At 55.4% G+C, this 13,489-nt stretch overlaps 1 long non-coding RNA gene across 1 annotated transcript in view; it reads left to right on the plus strand.

Annotated features, from left to right (window-relative positions):
* Window positions 1–13,489, plus strand: part of LOC106889419 — an 86,476-nt gene that overhangs the window by 21,164 nt on the left and 51,823 nt on the right. Inside the window, exon 2 of the long non-coding RNA XR_001412308.1 lies at window positions 7,120–7,162. This is a non-coding gene — a long non-coding RNA (uncharacterized LOC106889419). The remainder of the gene's footprint in view (window positions 1–7,119; window positions 7,163–13,489) is intronic.

The following is a 13,489-nucleotide window of genomic DNA, read 5'->3' on the forward strand; positions in this document are numbered from 1 at the left end:
TTTTTTTTTTTTTTTTTTTTTTTTTTTTTTTAAATCCCCCTAAGGGAAAGAGGGAAAAACAAACCCAAGCCACACACCAGAACTGCTGATTGCCATTTTTCTTGCCTTGGAAATGAAGGTCTGCGATGCTACATAGAAGCTAAGCCTTTCTAAAAGACTTTCTGGCAAGGGTATCTTTTGCAAGGTCCTTGTTTTATTCTAATTGGAGTTCCAAAGATGCAGCCCAGAGCCTGGTGCCAGGGCGGTGTGGGTGACACCGGTGTCTGGTGATGGGCTGGTGCTCACCATGGCTCTAGTAATCCTGCCTCATCCTTCCCCTTGGCCTGAAGAGCTGAGCTAAAGCCCACATGAACTTTAATATGTTTGAAGGAGCCCAAAACCACATCTTTTCTGGCCCAACACTCAGGTTTTGTCCCCAGAGTGGCCCTGGGGCAGATGATTTTGCATTGCCCCTTCCAGGGTGGGTGAGGGATGAGGAGCAGGAAGGGCAAAGCAAGTGTGGGGTCCCCGCTGTGACTATGGGGCTCTTGTTGGGCTGGGGCGATACAGACACTGCCAGGGCTTGGGGAACATAAATAAAATCAATAAGAAGCTGTTAAATTGTACCTGAGCCTGGCGAGGAGCAGCGTAGGGAGTGCTGGCTGCAGAGATGTATCTGCTGCCACTCCGCGGGCTGTGGCACATTCATTAAGTATCTCTAAGATGGATACACCCCCCCAGTTCACCTCCTGCGACAGCCTTGGGGATTTATTTCCTCCCCAACCCTGCCATCACTCACGGGTGACAGCACCACGGAGGTGGGGACCCCCCTTCCCCTTGGCCCTGGGGGTGCCACCCAGGGGGAAGAGACTGTCTCCCAGGGCTTTTCTGCTCCTCATCCCTTCACCATCCCAGTGCATCCATCTCTCCCCCCGCCCCACACCGTGCTGGTGAGAGGTGGTGGGGGTTCCTCCTCTTCCCTCCTGGTGGTCCTGGCCCCCTGCCCACCACCCTGGCATCACCCCCTGCCCCTGCTTGCTGGGAGCTCCCACCCTGTGCATGTCAGTGCCAGAGCCCCCCAAGTCTTTGTAGAAAAATTCTGCCACACCTGACTTGAATCTTGTGGCTTTTTATGGGAGCAGCCAGAGAGGAGCAGGACGAACCCAGCGACCCGGGGCAGAACAGGGGATGCTGCTGCTGGAGGATGGAGCTGCTTTGCCTTCCCTCCCTCCCCCATTCTTCTTGTGCCAGTGATGCTTTGGACTGGAAAGATGTGACGGGCCCCACTTAGCAGGGGAGCAGAGCAGCTAAAGGGGGCTGAGTGACCCTCCTGCCCCCCAACCCAGCCCTTCCCAGACCCCCTGGCCACCCCTTCCCTTCCCCACGTTGACATTTCACCCTCTGGTGCCTTCAGCTGTCAGCCACGGTGCACATTACTTCAATTTATGCAGAGACCCGGGTCTTACTTCTTCCTGTAATTTCTTCTGATGCTTTTAATTTTTTTCCCCCCCGTATCAGCTGGGAACCTACAGATTATCCCGTAAGAGCGGAATAAAGACTTGTCAACCTTTCTTGCACGCTCCTTGAGATGAAAATAACTTCCTGAACCCCTTATAATGCTTTATTTTCTGCCGCTTCTGCTTCTCTGAGTATAATTGGACTGACTAAAGGATCTTGAAGCTAAGGAAAAAAAAAAGTTAAAGTAGCATAATAATAATAATGATAAAAACTGCTCCCGAGAGGCCGATAAGGGCCTGGAGACTCACACCCCAGCACCGCCTGCCAGGGCAGGTGTGAGCCCAGCTTTTGTTCCCCAGCTCCAAGAGCTGGTGCTGGGAGTAGGGATGGCTGGTCTCTGCAAAAATGGGACGTTTTTCAAGAGAAGAAAGGTATTGTGTCCCCTGTGATATGGAAATGAGCGGGGAGGTGAGGGCAGGGAGAGAGGATTTCTGATGGTAATGAGGCTTTCTTGCCTTGCCTCCATCCCTCCCTTTCAAATGTAGGATGGCGTTTCAAGGGCTGTTGTATTCTTTCCCTTGGATTGTTTGTCATGGGTGTGTTTTTTTTTTTTAACCCTGCCTGTTGTGGTTTTTAAAGATAAAATGTGTGAGCTGCATGGAAGGGGAATATGGGAAGGGCTGGGAGATGCTGCAGGGGTTGTGGTTACCAAGCTGGGGAGGATGCTACCACGCTACCAGCTCCTGTAGGTGGGTTAGGTGGGCTTGGGAATCCTTTTCCTCTCAAGCTGGAGATGGATGTGACCTGCTGAGCTGCAGCACAGGCTGGTGGTGAAGGCTGGTGCCAACCCTGTCCCAGCTCCGCCGTCCCCCTCCACAGTGATGGTGGGAAACCAGCTCTTCCACTCCTGGTGTCCTCAGGCTTCTATGGGGCCACTTATAATTCTTGGATGTTGCTTGTGAGCAACCTTATAGCACCTCTTATGGAGGACCAGCCTCTCTTCCCCTTGAGACAGCTGGAGACAGAGCATTCCTCTTGCTCCTGACTTAATGGTTGTGATAGTGCTTGTGACTGTCCAACAATTGTGCCTTATTTTCAGTCTTGAGCCTGTCTAGATTCACCCTCCAGCCACTAACTCTGGTCCGACATTTATCTGCCGCCTTGAGGGATGCTCTGCTATCCCCAAACCCTTCTTCATGCAGGGAGCTGCACCGCTTGATGGAAAGGGCTGGCTGCAAATTTCCTGGGCAAACAGTTTCGGATGGAAAACTGAGTTTTGGGCTGAGCTCAATTTGTCACGTAAAATCTGTGCTCCCTGCTGAAGGGCTGAATTTCTCCTCTGAAAAGCCAGTGGTTTTCATCCGCTGTTGATCTGAGGAACTTGAGTGAACGTCCCAGGGGGGTACCCCTGGGTGTAGGAGCCTCCTGCCCCTCCTGCCCTGCCTGCCCCACAGTGAAATCTGGCTGATTTCACAAAGTGCTGATTCAAAACCCAGCTGATGCTCAGCCACGGGTCAGGGAGGGCTCACAGGTCAGACCTGCTATTCCAGCAGGGCTCCTAAGCAAAGATGCCTCATGGTGAGCTTGGCTGGTGTTTATTCTGGAGCTCCCTTTTTCGGCAAAGCCCTTGAGCTGCGCTGGTGGTTGCTCCCCCCACCTCCTCCCCCCCCGCCGCCCAGCAGATATTGCTGCTCAGCTGTTTGATTTTATCCCTCCTAATTTCACAAGAAGTGACAGTAAATCTATCCCGGATGCACAGGACCGTGCGGGGTGTTTAGACAATCGTTGGCAGCCAGATGGGTGGATAGCTTTGGGGTATCTCCTGACAACGGGGGCGGGGGGGGGGGGGGGTGGGGGGGGGACGGGGGATCTGGGGGTGTCCCTTGGGTGCTGGGCAAGGCCTGAGGCTGTTTAAGGGGGTGTTGGGTGCTGGGGTGGGGGTCACGGAGAATCTGGGGGTGTCCCATGGGTGCTGGGGAGGGTCTCAGAGGTTGCTAGGGCGGCCATCTTGGTTGCAAGGGGGGGGTACCCCTGGGTGTAGGAGCCTCCTGCCCCTCCTGCCCTGCCTGCCCCACAGTGAAATCTGGCTGATTTCACAAAGTGCTGATTCAAAACCCAGCTGATGCTCGGCCACAGGTCGGGAGGGCTCACAGGTCAGACCTGCTATTCCAGCAGGGCTCCTAAGCAAAGATGCCTCATGGTGAGCTTGGCTGGTGTTTATTCTGGAGCTCCCTTTTTCGGCAAAGCCCTTGAGCTGCGCTGGTGGTTGCTCCCCCCACCTCCTCCCCCCCCGCCGCCCAGCAGATATTGCTGCTCAGCTGTTTGATTTTATCCCTCCTAATTTCACAAGAAGTGACAGTAAATCTATCCCGGATGCACAGGACCGTGCGGGGTGTTTAGACAATCGTTGGCAGCCAGATGGGTGGATAGCTTTGGGGTATCTCCTGACAACGGGGGCGGGGGGGGGGGGGGGTGGGGGGGGGAAAGTTAACGTTTTGGGGACGTTCCGTCCTCAAGAGCAAGCGGGTGTTTGGCAATGAGCCCTGCTGTCTGGGGCAGCCCCATCGCCCCTGGGTGTCTGAGGGGGTGCCGGGGGTGTCTCCCACCAGAGCTCCCCAGGGACTCTGCCGTTTTAAGGGCTCCCAAGCACAGCCAAAGGTACCTCACGCAGCTGTCTCCACGTCCGAAAAAGCCCATTAGCCTGGGAGGAGGAGGAGGAGGAGGAGGGGGAGCGAGGGGACATGGCAGAGGAAGATAAGGCCGGGGAGCGGAGGATTTGTGGGGAGTTAATGGGCGGTGAATTGGCATTACGCCCCGGCAGGTTCTCATTTCCCCAGCTCTGTGCTGGCTCCTCCGCATCCCAGCGCGGGGAGGGAGCATCTCCCTGAGCATCCCCACCTGCCAGGGCTGGACCACACCGTGTTGGGGAGGGGGAAGGAGGGGGGATGCAGCCAGAGCTGGGGGCTGCCCCAGCACATCATGGCCAGGACCCCCCCGGAGGGCAAGGAGCCGGGGTTGGCAGCTCTGGCACGTGGCCCAGGGATCTCTGGCACATGGCAAGTGGCAAAAGGGACAAAGCAGAGGAAAACGAGGTTACTTCGCTGCTGTCCCCCCTGGTGATGCTGAGGGAGATGCTCCATTTTAAATCAAACCCGGATCAAAGCGGAGATGGCTCCTCTGCTGCTCGGGGATATATAAGGCTGTGTCTGAGCTCATAACATAAGGGCAGCTTTTACTACTTAAAGCCATCTCCTTGCTCTGCTTCGTTCATCCGTGCTCGCAGAACAACCCTGTTCATTCAGAACAACCCTCTGCTTCGTTTTACATCAGCTCGGAGGAGCTGGAAGGAGCCCTCCATGGCTTCCCCTTTGGGCAGGAGTGATGTCCGGGGTTGGGCTCTACCCATTGTGAACCAGGGAAGGATGGCAGCTCCCTAGGAGGCTTATTTTCAAAGCTTCCTTAGGTATGAGGGCTGCAAAGCCCTGGTTTGCTACCCTGCTTCTAGGCAATGGGGTAGGGTCGTGTCCCACCACCACCACCAGCTCAGGCAAGAGCCCCAGGGCAAGTCTGAGCCGGGGTATGGCAAGGATGGGGGCTGGCAGCATGGTCCAGACCCAAGGGCACGCTGGCATTGTGGCTCTCCTCCCCATGGGGCAGACAGGTGCCATCACCTCAGCCAAAGCAGAAATTTTCTAGTGCTGTTATTAACTCTCCAGCTCAGAAGATAACAGCTCTTCTGGTGCCTGGAGAGCACTCCGGGCAGCAGACCCGAGACCACTTCAGTCCTTCACCGTGGCCACTTCAGTCCTTCACCGTGGCCACCATGTCCCCCGCGCACCGCACTGGGGAGAGCTCAGAGCTCCAGGAACATGACGGTGGTGCTTGGTGTAGGGTTGGGAGCATCCCAGGCAGCAGCACGCTGGGTTTGGGAGCTGCTGAGAAGGTGCTTTGTTCCCCAGAAGCTCCGGTCACCCTCCTCCATGTCCCCCCCAAGCAGAGCTGAGAGCTGCATGGGAGAGGACCACAGCAGCAAGAGGACATGGTGGGACCGTCTCTTGCAGGCCAGACCCTACTCAGTCTGGGGGCTTCTGCGAGACCTTTTCCCTGCTCATATTCCCTTGCAGGGGCCTGGGTGGATGAAACGGACTTTGCAGCCCCAAATCCCTTAATCTCCAGTATACTTAGCAGTATTAGCCAGATTACAGGAGTCATATACACAGTAATTGCACTCGGCGGAGGACACGCTGAGAATTTCATGCTGGAAGGAAGCGTGGTATTATTCATTTTCTCCTGTCTCCCACCCATCTACAGCAGAAGTCATGATAAGGATACGTTAAACACACAAAGAAATGTCACAGCTGAAATACAACCTGCTCTCCTGGCAATTAACCTGGGCCTTCACCACTCCTGCAGGAGCCAGGCGGGGTGAAATCTGTTGGATGTGGGGTCCAGGAGTGAGGCAGGTTTTCAGTTTTCATTCATGTATTTTTTTTCCTGAAGAAGCACAGCAATGTCCCCGAGCTGCAGGATGTCCCTTGGTGACATGGACCTCTGGGTCTAGCCCTCCCTGAGAAGCCACCATGCTCCCCTGCATGCAGAAGGGGACATGGATGTTGGGGCTGCCCAGGGACCCCCATTTCTGGTTGTGGCTGATTTAAATCACACCCTCCCCCCCTCAAAAAAGGAGCTGGTGATGCAAGGAACCAGTCCCTCATCTTTACAGCCCCGTGCCCAGCACTGCTCCTGTTTGCAGAGCCGGTAACTGATGGCAGAGAAGACTTTATTGTCTGAGGAGTACTTATGCAAACGAGCACAATGGCTTAATAGGGAACACCTGGAGAAATCTCAAAAGAAAGCGCTGTAAATTCCCCTTCCCTTGGATTTATGGGGAGATTTTTCACAGATATTTATGGGTTCCCAGGCGCGTTGTTGTGACTCCTTAGCGTAGATTTGCACGGCGTGCTCCAGGAGCTGGTGAGGCACTGGGAAAAGGGAGAGGGGCAGCCCTGTGTTCATACTGGGATGTGGAAAAACACTTCTTAATCCTTTGGTGAATTCCCACCACCTGCCGTGGCTTGTAGCTCAAATTTAGGTGGCCCTGATGAATTTAATTAGCCCTGATAGGGCAGGGTCTGTATCCAAGCAACTCTGGTGATGTCCAGGATCTTAACTGGTGCTAATTAAGTAAGGGTCTCCTCTAAGACTCTGTCAGACTCAATTGCATGGCAAGGCTGTGGCTTGGGGTGGTTGGAGGGGGCAGCTGGGGTTTGTGGAGTAGTTTTGTGCTCTGTGGGGCTGGGCTCAGTGCTGCCATGGGGGGGAACATGCCCCATCCCACCCACAAGGGGCTGGTGGGACCCCAGTACTGCCTGTCCCACCCACAAGGGGCTGGTGGGACCTCAATACTGCCTGTCCCACCCACAAGTGGCTGGTGGGACCTCAGTACTGCCTGTCCCACCCACAAGGGCTGGTGGCACCCCAATACTGCCTGTCCCACCCGCTTGGGGCTGGTGGGACCTCAATACTGCCTGTCCCACCCACAAGGGGCTGGTGGGACCTCAATACTGCCTGTCCCACCCGCATAGGGCTGGTGGGACCCCAACACTGCCCTGTCATCCTCTTAAAACACCCACTGCCATCAACACCCAACCCACTGATGTGTCTCTCTCTCCTCCTTTCCAGGTTCCTTGCCTCACCAGCAGCTCCTTGCAAGACTTCAGCTCTGGTAAGTTCAAGAGTGTTTTCTCCTTGCCAAGATCATGCCAGTGCTAAAGCATTGCATGCTGCTGGGGGAGCAGTGGGGCTGGGCGCCAGTGCTGCTCCTCAGGTGGCTCTAAGAGCCCAAACATGCCCAGGAGCTAGTGGCCCAGCCAGTGGCCCATGTGGTAGCCCAGTTCTTTCCCTGCTGAGATATATTTATCGCTGCCTTTCAGCTCTGGTAAGTTCAAGAGCATTTTCTTCTTGCCAAGATAGTGCCGGTGCTAAAGCATCATGTGGTGCTGGGGGAGCAGTGGGGCTGGGCACCAGTGCTGCTCCTCAGGTGGCTCTAAGAGCCCAAACATGCCCAGGAGCTAGTGGCCCAGCCAGTGGCCCATGTGGTAGCCCAGTTCTTTCCCTGCTGAGATATATTTATCGCTGCCTCTCTGTAACCTGTGAAGGGAAACCGTGTGGGTGCCGTCGATCCTTCCTGGGTAACCTTGGACAGATGGGAATTGAAAACTTTAATTAATTGGGGTGATGACTGCAATAAAAGCTGGGATGGCTTTGCTGCTGTCGGCGCCACACCACGGGGCTCTGGGGTGGGACTTGGGCGGCCTTTGGAAAGATGAGATGGTAAAGCAATGGATGGGAGAGGAGGAAAACCTCCCTGGGGACCCAGCAGAGGAGCCAGGCTTAGAGGAGCATTGAGGACCTGGAAGAAAGGTGAAAGTCAGAGGTTGCAGTTCTGGCTGCAAGCTGGTGTTATTATCTCTATCCTTTCCAGTGATGGGCTTCTCTTGGGCCACCCATTCCACCACCACCCTGTCCTGCTTGCTTTCTCCTGGAGAGACATCCTCTCCAGGACCCGTGAGAGAGAAGCGTAAAATTTCCCCTTTTTTGGGGTTAAGGTCTTTGTGCCACTCTGTGTTTGACATTTTCACACTTCCAAAGTCCCCGCTGGTTTTCTAACCATACATTTACCCCAGCAGAAAGGGACCTGCTTCTGCGCTGGGATAAATTAGCAGGACTGTCTTGCAAGCAGCGGGGCTGCCACGTATTGCGTCGTCTTTGCCTTTGGCCCCTTGACATGTTTTCTTTAAAAAAAAAATATGCATTTATCAAAAAAGCAGCTTCTCTGTTTGACGCTACCCGTTGGGTTGATAATTGAGTCCCACCGAAGGCGTTGGCACCGGCCGTGTGCCCAAAGATTTGTCGCTGCTGTCACAGCTCACGTGGCCCCGTTGAACTCCAGGGTTTTTCTTCTCTTTAGCAGAAAATGGTTCACTAGTTGGAGCCTAAAAATGTGAAAGGGAGGGGGGTTATGGTGATCTCAGGGTTTTGGGTGCTGCTGGCATGACCTTGGTCTGGGACAGAGATGATATGGGATGGGGCCCCTGTCCCATCCCCAGCTGGTATTGGTGGCACAGGGGGGTTGTAAATCCTGGTGCCTGAGGGACTGGCTCGATACCCTCTCCCTGCATGCCCGTCTCACCAGAGGGCATCTGGCATGGTGTTTGCTCACCCCAAAAACTACTCCTCGCCCTAAAACTGTGCAGAGACTCCTGATTCCCGTGGTGGACATGTGCAGCCTGGAGCTGGCAGCTCATGTCTAACACTCTGAACATGTGGAGAAACTCCACTGGAGGGATGGATGAACTGACCACCTGATTTTTCCGTGTCGGGGCCGTGTTACACCGGGGAGCGAACATCCAGCTCTGCCTTCTGAGGCCATTCCTGCAGGAGCAGCTCTGGCCGCCCTCCTGCCAGCAGCCAGCAGCAAGCATTTCTGGCTGCAGAGTGGGGACAGGCAGGACAGGACCACCCAGAGAAGAAGAGAATCACAGAATCATCTAGGCTGGAAGAGGCCCTCGGGATCATCAAGTCCAACCATCTACCCTACTCTAAAGTTCTCCCCTACACCATATCCCCCAACACCACATCTAAATGGTTCTTAAACACAGCCAGGGATGGTGACTCAACCCCCTCCCTGAGCAGCCTCTTCCAATGCCCGACCACTCTCTCTGTGAAGAATTGTTTCCTAATGTCCAGTCTAAACCTCCCCTGGCACAACTTGAAGCCATTACCCCTTGTCCTGTCATCTGTAACTTGGGAGAAGAGACCGACCCCCGCCTCTCTACACCCTCCTTTCAGGGAGTTGTAGAGAGTGATAAGGTCTCCCCTCAGCCTCTTCTTCTCCAGACTGAACACCCCCAGCTCCCTCAGCCTCTTCTCATAAGACTTACTCTCCAGACCCCTCACCATCTTTGTTGCCCTTCTCTGGACCCGCTCCAGCACCTCAATGTCTTTCTTGTGGTGGGGGGCCCAAAACTGGACACAGTACTGGAGGTGGGGCCTCACCAGTGCCCGGTACAAGGGGGTGATCACCTCTCGGGTCCTACTCCCCACGCTGTTCCTGATGCAGGCCAGGATGCTGTTGGCCTTCTTGGCCACCTGGGCACACTGTTGGTGGTGGAAGGTGGAAAATGGCCTGGAGGAAAGGGGTGGTGGGGGGAGAAGTGGCAGCAGTGGTAGAATTGCCTCTCCTGAAGCACGGTAACAGACTCAAGGCTGCTTCTGCCCCATCCTCTTACCCCCCTCCTGTGACACACCTCTCCCCGGCCGCGGCCATGTGTGTTAGCAGAGAGAAAAGCTCTCTTCCCACGTGGGGCTCTTCTCCCCCAGCATGCTTAATTGCCAGCCAATGTGGCAAACAGCCTTCCTGGGAGATGCCCTGGGCTCCGTTCTTCCCTCCCTCAGGCCTTTTGCCTCCTTTTTGCTTTCCCCCGAGCCCCGGGGGCTCCCCGCACGCCCCCGCAGCCCGCCCGGCCCTCACGTGCCTCTGATAAATGAGCTTCATCCCGCACCCAAAATTAATCACATTGTCATGCCGGCGGAGGATGAGGCAGCTGCGCGGAATGCCTGAATCTCCAGCTAATTTATCAGAGGGGCTGGATGCAGAGCCGCTCCGCAGCTCCTGCCGCGTGGTGGGGACACGCTCCGGAGAGGTGGCTCCAGGGAGCGGCGAGGGCTGGGAGCAGACGCCTTGGAAGGACGTCTTCTCCTCCTTCCTGGAGCTCAACCGTTGATTTTCAACCAGGAGAACCTGCCCGGGAGGGCTGATGAGGTCCAGGAGGGCTAACGCTGCTGGTGACAGCTTGGCTTATCTGAGCCACCTCGGACCTGGGACCTCCTGTGCTGGAGGATGCTCAAGAGCTTGGAGCAGGAGACTAATGGATGTGAAGCAATTATTCCAGGACTTCCAAAACCACGAGGTTTGTGGACGATAGAAGCAGGAGGTGCCCATCCAGGTTGATGTATCCCGTTTGCTTAATTACTACAGCACTGCTCATCAGAAGCAAAGCTTTCACCGTCCCTGCAGCCGGGCTGGTATCGATGCAGAAGACCAGCTCCAGGGACGGGGACCCTCAGCTGTGCCAAGACATTTGGGGTGGGATCCGTCTGTGGGCTTTGCCCCCGATGTGGCAGAGGGGTTGCAGGTTTTTTGGAGGATCCAGATCAACCTGCTTGCTCGTTGCCAGCTGCTTCTCTCCATTTCGATATGGGGTTGGCTGGGCAGACCCTCTTTTCCTAGGTCCATCCTTAGCACAGACACGGGTTCCTCCAATATAATCGGCTCTGGCTTGTCTTGTGGCAATTAATTACTGATTCCAGACCAGACTCGGCTCTGGAGTGCTCGTTAACTAATTGGACGCCTTCCAGCAAGTCCCAGCAGTCCCTCCAGGACGGGAAAGTCGCGTGTTCCTTGTCTGCTCCCTGATTGCTTTGTCGTCACCCCCCCCTTGGCTCCGTAGCGGATGGGAGCACCTTGGGAAGGGTCTGCTGGGGCTGCTCTCCTGGAGCTCACGGGAGGCTGGTGACAACACAGCGGATGCTTGTTTTTGGGATGCAAAATAAGACAGAGCAAAGCAAAAGCACCTCGCTTATGGCCCGTAGGGTGACTGATGGCGTGCTTCAGTGGGCTCCCAGCTGGTGGAGGAGACTGGCAACCACTGGTCTCTGCGGGTTTCGCTCACGAGGACTCTCTTTGCAGACGTTGCCAGATGTGGGGTTTTGTTTTTTTGTTTTTTTTGTTTTTTTTTTTCCATGTGGCCCAGCAGAAATGCAGGGAGACTGTTGTGCTTTGTGATGCGAGGCTCTGCGTTGCCCATGTTTTGCTGTCATGGGGAGAACCTGTCCCGTGTTTTTTAGAGGAAAAAAGGCTTTTATCAATAAAAATTGAGCTGTTGGGTGCTCCCAGCGGCTCGCCCAGACAAAACACTGAATTGCTTTTGTTAAAACTTTAAATCTTAACTCAGAAGGGCATGGGCTCCCTTACGCTTGCAGCAAGCTGGCTTTCGGACAAACACGGCGTTTTGGGGAGGGGAAAAGGGTGCTCTGGGTTTTCTTCTGACCCGTGCCCGTGGTGGCCCCGTGGGGTCTCTGGCCAACAGGCAGCAGCAGTCGTGGGCAGAGGAGCAAGAGGGGAGGGGAAGCTCAGTCTGAGCATCTCTGAGTCTCATCCTCAGACCTTGCAGCCTACTGGTCCGAGCGTGGGGTTGTCCTCCCTCCTCATCCACAGGCTTTGGAGTGGTTTTTGGGGCTGTGCTTGTGACTGCGTGTCCCAGCTCTCGGGGGAGGCAGATGTGTGCACGGCTGGGAGCAGGAGACGTGTTCGACCTGATGTTCATCCTTACTCCCCTGGGGGCCTGTCGGGTATGATGCAGCCTTTGGTCAAGGCAGAGGAAGAATGATGGTTCTCTTGGCTCGGCCACGTGCTCAGAGTGAGCCGCTGCTGCTGGGGAGAGTGCTCCCAGGGGTGCCACCACTCACCCTGGTGCCACCGGTGATGGGTGCTGGTGATCAGCATTGCCCAGCCGTGCTGAGGTTGCCTGCTTTGCCAGGTTGCCTTATTCTACTGATATTCACTTATTTTTTTTTTTTTAAGTCAGGGGTAAAGCCAAGGCTTTGTAGGCATCCCTCTGGATTTGCGTGGAGATGCTGGGGAGGAGCTGGGGAGCAGCTGAGATGTTACATGGGGAGTCGGAGGCGCGTGGTGACGAGAAATGATTCAACAGCCTGGGAAATAACTGCTCGGGTTGCCAAAGTGTGTCTTGAGAGGGTGGCAAGCAGCCCTCTTCAGGTGTCTGACAGCAGAAAATGGCGGTGTTGGGCCACCCCGTGAGGTGCCTTTGGCTTGGGTTTGTCTGAGGTGGAAGAGAGAGGAGCAGTCCCAGGATATAGCATTCCAGCAGTCCCTCGAGATAGCATCTGGGCTGCTGCTGGTACTGGGACAGGGCAGGACCTGCTGCTGGAGCCCAGCTGGGGCAGCTGCCGATGGCTACTCTTAGTGTTTGCCATCTCCTTGGCTGGGGAGGGGTCCAGGACACTGCTCAGGGCATGGCAGAGCGAGGTATCTCGGGGAGCACACGGGATGCTCTGGAGATGCTGAGCCACCTCAGAGCAGGGAAGCACTCATCTGCCCAAAGAAAAGGCTTTTCCAGTCTTGGGATGCTGCTCAGGACATGGCAGAGCAAGGCATCTCAGGGAGGACACAGGATGCTCTGGGGATGCTGAGCCACCTCGGAGCAGGGAAGCACTCATCTGCCCCCAAAAAAAGGCTCTTCCAGTCTCCAGCCACTGTCAGAGCTTGGGGAAAGCCCACGGTAGCTATTTTGAAGTGCTCTGCCACGCTCTGCAGTGATTGCTGCAGAGGTGCCCAAGCCTTTTAGGACTCAGAGTTCAGTTTCTGAAGGACCTGCTCCCTAAAAACTCAAACAAAATGTCCCCGCAGGTCCCCATGTCCCAGCAGCCGGGGCAACACTCAAGGAGTTGCCGTGGCAGGGCTGTCATGGGGGAATTTGCCCCCTGCGTTGTCCTAGGTGCAAATAATTGTGCCACAAGTTACATCGGACTCAACTATCCCTTATCAGTCCTCTGTTTTCTGCTCCTTCCATCTTTTATTGGTGCCAAGGATCTGGAAGTGTTTCTTGGGGTGTAGCCCAGCCTCATGGCAGTCAATTGGGGTGGCGGCAGAGGCGGCTTCATGGCATCTCCTGTCCCTCTGTCTTTTGTAGGATCTGTGCGGATGCCATGGATTCATAGAATCATAGAATTGCCCAGGCCGGAAGGGACCTCCAAAGGCCATCTAGTCCAACCTCCCCGCAGTCAGCAGGGACACCCCCAACTAGACCAGGTTGCCCAGGGCCTCGTCGAGCCTCACCTTGAATATCTCCAGGGATGGGGCCTCAACCACCTCCCTGGGCAACCTGTTCCAGTGCTCCACCACCCTCACAGTGAAGAACCCTCTCCTCATCTCCAGTCTAAATCTGCTCCCCTCCAGCTTGAAGCCATT

The sequence above is a fragment of the Calidris pugnax genome, unplaced genomic scaffold, assembly GCF_001431845.1.
Source record: "Calidris pugnax isolate Ruff unplaced genomic scaffold, ASM143184v1 scaffold70, whole genome shotgun sequence".
In the NCBI taxonomy this organism is placed as follows: Eukaryota; Metazoa; Chordata; class Aves; order Charadriiformes; family Scolopacidae; genus Calidris; species Calidris pugnax.